Source organism: Alligator sinensis, unplaced genomic scaffold (genome assembly GCF_000455745.1).
Source record: "Alligator sinensis unplaced genomic scaffold, ASM45574v1 scaffold258_1, whole genome shotgun sequence".
NCBI classification, from domain to species: Eukaryota; Metazoa; Chordata; order Crocodylia; family Alligatoridae; genus Alligator; species Alligator sinensis.
The window spans coordinates 104,064-110,262 of NW_005842784.1; the positions used below are offsets into that span (position 1 = coordinate 104,064).

The 6,199-nt window shown below is 48.1% G+C and overlaps 1 protein-coding gene across 2 annotated transcripts in view; it reads left to right on the plus strand.

Moving 5' to 3' along the window:
• Positions 1-558: 558 nt before the first annotated feature.
• Positions 559-6,199, plus strand: part of PLCL1 (phospholipase C like 1 (inactive)) — a 199,176-nt gene continuing 193,535 nt past the window's right edge. For both annotated transcript variants that reach the window (XM_025191065.1, XM_006034945.3), the window contains exon 1: positions 559-632. The gene's annotated coding sequence lies outside the window, so the exon portion shown is untranslated. The remainder of the gene's footprint in view (positions 633-6,199) is intronic.

Genomic DNA, 6,199 nt, shown 5'->3' on the forward strand with positions numbered 1-6,199 from the left:
TGTAGCTGCCTGCACTGTCTGTCCTGGGGGAGCAGGCAGGGAAGGGTTAACCTGCCTGCCCAGCTGTGGCTGCTTTCTGAGTGGGCTCAGCTGGGAGAAGAGCAGCAGCCTGGCAGTGGTGTTAGAGGGGTAGGCAAGTTAACCCTTCCCTGTCTGCTTCCCTAGGACAGACAGTGTGGGCAGCCACAAGTAAGTGGGGAGGGGGTGCCCCAGGGTTGGCGGGGGCAGCCTGGAACCCCAAGGGGCAGGGGGTAGCCCAGAAGGGGTGGGGGGGAAGGAATGGATTCCTACCTTTCAGTCCTCCAGGCCCCTGCTGGCCTGAAGTGTAACTGCTCCAAACTTGAGCTAGCACTAGCGCTAGCACTAGCACTGATCAACATTTGTGCAACTCACAATGTGTAAGGTATAACAAGGCCCAAACTCAGTGACAAAATTCCCTGTGATGTCAGTAGGACCATGACAGTAGTCCAGGGCTGCCAGAACGCAAATGAGCTGAAAGCCTCCAGGGAGAGCTGTAGGGAGGAGAGGAAGGGAGTAGTTCTTCTAAACAGGAAGCTGTGCTAGATGGTATGCAGTAAGCGCTTCTCCTCCCTCTGTAAAGAAGATTTATAGTACCAGAATATGGGGTTGGGGTATGTATTTATGGTTCTCTATCTACCTCCTTCCTTCCCTTCTCTCCCTTTCCCACCCACCGAGCCTTTTGCTTTGAGCCCTACATTCAGTAATGGTATAACTGACAGCCACAGGCTTTTGGGGCTATCATAGACTTCATCTGGATGGATCCTGTATGTTTTAACTACAAACCTATTGCCTTGTAGATTCAGACACATACACAGTTACTGGCAGGAGTATTGTCACAAGACTAGTGTCATAATTAGAAGTCCAGTTCCATACATGCAGAAATCAAGTAAAGTAGTGATAAGTAAGGAAAGAAATGCATGTTTTATCCGTATCCTTTCTAACGCAGAATTACTAATCTTTCTCACCCTTTTCTTGAATTCAGTTTTGCCATCATGTATGCAGACAGAGAACCATTTCAACAGTTTCCTAAATTAAACATGCAGCTTGCTCAGGGGATAAATAGCCCTACAGATTTAAACTCTGCAATGTTGGCATGCCTTCAGGTGAATGAAACAGAAGAGTGATTTTTATGCTACTTTAAATATTTGTAGTTTTAATACAAAAATATTGTTATGAAAGATGGATTAAATGAGTGCCTGGCTATGAGAACATACCAGCTACAGTTCAGCAGAATTATTACTATAGTTATAGTCATGCCTGGTGGTGTGACTAGTGCTTGAACAAGTGATGACATGTAATGTGGAATAAGATTCAGTTTGCTCCTCTTTGCTGTTTTGCTCTCTACTGCAAACAGGAGTAAACATTTGTATTGGTAAAATGGATTGCTCTCTGAAATACATACAACAGAGCAGATCTATTGAGTAAGGGATCATTTTTGTGTCCATGGTAAACTTACTGCTACTCTCTTTCTTACATACTTGGTGTTATTTTAAGGTAAATTTTATTTGTTTAATTTTGTATTGTCAGTATCTATGCAAGTAGTTGCTTTTATATAGATCTTATAGTCTTATGTACATACCCTGCTGATAATTTTCATCTGTATATATTAGTTTGTCCCCACTTGGGACACATTTCTGTGAATTGCTGATTGAGCACATTTAAATGGTGTCAATCAGAAGGATGTACATGGCACTTTGGTTCTGTTCTCAGGGTAGATGGAGGGGGTACCAATAATTGTAGGGGGCCTAAATTTATAAATTTAGTGAGAAAACATGTCTTTGTCTTCTCTGCAGCATCACTACAGTTTTCTATGTTTGGCAGGACACTTCTTTCTTTCTTTCTTCTTTCTCTTTTTTAAAGATATGATGGAATTTAATGTTTTTAGAGTTGTGTTTGTGAAGAATGCTTGTGAAGTTGTGAGTTTGACACCCCGATCTAAACTAATTTGGTCCCATGGGTCAGATGAGTGGTGCAGGCCTGGTCTATGGCAGGTCTGTGGCCCTGCAGGCCATGTAGGGCCTAAAGCCACATTCTTCCCTTCTCCCCCACCGCATAGCAGGCAGGATCCAGCTGCCTGTTTGCTCTGGGACTTCAGCATCTGCTCTGGGACCTCCATCAGGCATGCTGGAGAGGACACTGTATGTGGTTTATGTCTCCTACTGGCCTGAGTGGGTTCCATGGGCTCTGGATCTGGCATATGGGGATGGGTATCAGACAGGCCTCAGCATGGGCTGAATGATGTGGCTCTGCAAGTATTATCCAGCCTGTGGGCTGTATGTTTGACACCCTTGGTTTAGATGGATATTTTATGTTTACTACTGAACATGCAGCAAATTGAGTTTAAAGGGATGCCAGAGTGAAAACATGGATAGTCTTAAAAAGAAATGCTCTCTCAGGTTTCCTTTATTGAGGAGGGAGATGTTTTCTGCTTCCTTTTTATCATATTTGTTTGCTACTTTTGACGTTTTCTGGTCTCCACTTTCATTGGCTTGTGAGATGCAGATAACACATTAATTAAATTACAGTGTTCACTTGTCTAAAAGCTGATGCAGACCATGGGTAGATGTTTTATTACTGAAGTGGATTAAGACCCTGATTGAATTCCCAATCAAATCAACAGAAAAAATAACTCCTGCTGATTTCGGTAGAAATTGGATTAGGTCCTACAGCCTGAAGGCTTTATTCAGGGCTCAGCCAGCAAATCTTTATGCACAAGAGAAAACATACTCACATGCATAGGTGCCGGGTATGTGGGGGCCTGAGGGCTCTGGCCCTCCTCAGGAAGAAGGTAGGGTGATCAACCATCCCTAATTGGATGGGACAGTCCTGAAATGGGAACATCAAGTCCTGGTCCTGGGCTGCATGACTCCAGGACAGCATTTGTCCTGGATTCCCACTGTTGTGCAGGGATCTGGGTTTTCTGTTCACTGTGGAAAAATGCAGGAAACAGTAGATTTTCTCTTGCAGGCTGAAAGACTTCCAGCCTGGAAAGGCACAACATGCATGTGTGCACATGCATGTGGCCAGGAATACAGCCTGAGGCAGCAGTGGAGAGAAGCTCCCCCAGTTGCCTGCAGGTAAATCTATGGGAGGGGGCACAGACTGAGGCCCCCATGGTGAGGGAGGGAGTCAGGCAGGGGCTGCGCCTGGGGGTGCTGCCTAGCCAGGGTGGTGCACGGGGCCCGGGGCTGGTGCAGGCAGCAGGACACAGCTACAGGAGGTTCTTCCATGGGGTGGGGGTGGGGGGACAGGGATGGCTCTCTGCCACTACGTGCACTCCCAGGGAGGGGAGCATGGGGATGCACGTGCTCCCCAGATTGTGTGCAGCAGAGGTGGATATGGGCTGCTTGCTGTGGCCTCGGGGCCATAAGACTGTATAAGTTCTATATGAAAGCAACTGCTTGCACAGATTCTGACAATACAAAATTAAATAAAAAAATTACCTTAAAGTAACATCAAGAATTTAAGATGGAGAGTAGCGGTAAGTTTACCATGGACACAAAAACGATCCCTTCTTACTCGACAGATCTGCTCTGTTGTATGTGTTCCAGAGAGCAATCCATTTTACCAAAACAAACATTTATTCCTTTTTCCTCATGTTTGCAGTAGAGAACAAAACAACGAAGGGGAGCAAACTGAATCTTACTCCAGATTAAGTGTCATCACTTGTTCAAGGAGTATTCATAAAGTGGTTCCCTGCCCTGCTGCTCTCCCCCTGAGAGCCCCATGCCGGTTGTGCCATCATGGCAAGGTGCTCTCTGCCCGCTTGATAGCAGTGGGGGTAGTGGTAGTGGCAGAGATGCGGAGTTGTGTCTCTCAGTGCTGTTGGGTGGGCAGGAGGTGCTTTGCTGTGGTGGCATGGCCAGTGTGGGACTCCTGGGGGGAGGGTAGCAGGGTGGGGAGCCCTGAAACGGCAGCAGGCAGCCCGCATCTGCCACCGCTTGCCACGGGCTCCTCTCTGGCAGGTCAGCTCGGGGGGCATTCTCTTAGACCTGAGGTTGGCAATTATTTGTGTTTGTGTAGTGTATATAGATGTGATTGCATAATAATGCAAAATAAATTCTTAGTGTTTTATATTGTGTGGGGGTATGGGGGGAATGTGGGGGGCATAGGGTATGTTGGGGGATTGTGTATATGTGGGGGGTTGTGGGGCCAAGGTGTGGGTGTGTGGCAATTGTGGGGTGTGAGTGAGGGCGGGGGTGTGTGGGGACCCTCCACACTCCCCTCATGGTGCAGCAGCAGGAGGGGGTGCTTGGGGTGCTGGTGCCTGCCTCTGGTCAGCACTGCACATCTCAGCGAGGAGCGTAGCTCCCCTGCTGGGCCATCTGTATTGCCAGCACTCCCCGCACTGGTGCGGCACAGGAGGGAAACCCCACACGCTGGAGCCAACCAGGGCTGGTAGCTGGCAGCTGGCTCTGGCATGTGGGACTTCCCTTCCGTTATGTACCAGTGTGAGGAGCGAGGCACAAGGGGGTATGTGGGGGGCTGCTGTGTACATGGGTGCCTCACTTCTACTTTTGTGGGTGGAAGGGCTGGGCAGGGTACAATTTGTTGGTGGGCGCTGAGGGCCTGATTCATAGATTCATAGATTGTTAGGGGCTGGAAGGGACCTTGCAGATCATTGGGTCCAGCCCCCCCCTCTAGGAAGGAAGACAACTGGGGTTAAGTGACCCTAGTGAGGTGATTGTCCAGTCTCCTCTTGAAACCCTCCAGGGTAGGTGACTGCACCACCTCTGGTGGGAGTTTATTCCACAGTCTGGACACCTTGACTGTGAAGGAGTCCTGGTATTAAGCGTGAAGTGGCCTTCCAGGAGTTTGTATCCATTGGTCCTGATGTTCCCTGGGGGTGCCCTAGTGAACAGTTGTTCACCGAGCTCCAGATGCACCCCTCTGATACAGCAGTAAGCTGCTATCAAGTCCCCTCTCAACCTTCTCTTCTTTAGGCTGAAGAGGCCCAGGTCCCTCAGCCTTTCATCGTATGGCTTGCCTTGCCAAGTCCCTGATCATATGGGTGGCTCTTTCTGGAGCCTCTCAAGTTTTTCCACATACTTATTGAAATGTGGCACCCAGAACTGGATGCAGTTCTCCAATGGCAGTCTCACCAGTGCTGAGTACAGTGGGAGTATCACTTCCTTAGTTTTACATGAGATGTATCGGTTGATGCACTCCAGCGTGCTATTTGCCCTGCCGCGCACTGGTGGCTTATATTCATGTGATGGTCTATCATTAAGCCTAGGTCCCTTTTGGCTGTGGTGCAAGTCAAGCTGTCACCACTGAGCCTGTATGTATGTTGGGGGTTGTTAGCCCCAAGATGGAGCACCTTACACATGAAAGTGTTAAACTTCATCTGGTTCCAGTCTTCCCAACTCTTGAGCCTGTCCAGATCTGCCTGTATCTGCAACCTATCTTCGGATGTGACCACACTGCCCCATAACTTGGTGTTGTGCATGAACTTGGCCAGAGAGCTTTTCACTCCCCCATCCAAATCATTGATAAAAATGTTGAAAAGCACTGCTTCAAGCACAGACCCCTGAGGGAATAATTAAAAAGGGCTCTTAATTTCAACATCAGATTGAATTATCAACATAAAATTTAATTTCCCTTAATTTCAACATCAAGGACTGGATTAAGTCTGGTACCACCTCAGCTCAGCCTGGCATGCCTGATCTAGCATGCAGAGTCACTCGGTCTGGTCCATGGGGCCCCTCTGAGGTCTGGAAAATTGGCAGCAGGGAAGTGGTAATTAATGCTACCAGTGCTCCCTCACCATAAAAGTTTTGGACCTGGGGGGAGCCTTGTGGGCCAAATAGTGGCCTGATAGTCTGGATCTGGTCCATGGGCCAGGGGTTCACCACATCAGGTTTATACCTTTGATGGAAGGGTTATTATTCTCTCTCGATTTCTGTATGACTGCTATCTGAGGAGGACTGCAGAATTTGGTTTCATGTCGACAACAATTGGCATTTTAATTTAATGATTGCAACTTGTCCACTACTGTTGTTCACATGAAAATTTGACTAAATCTCATACTAAGATTAAGAAATGTGAGTTTGTCAGGACAAACTCCGATATCTTTCAGAACCTACTTGGGTTGGCAGAGGCAACCCAAGCAGGGTGCAGAACCTGGGGCAAATCAGCCCATGCGGGGTCCCACCCCCACTCTGGCCCCCGTCCCGGA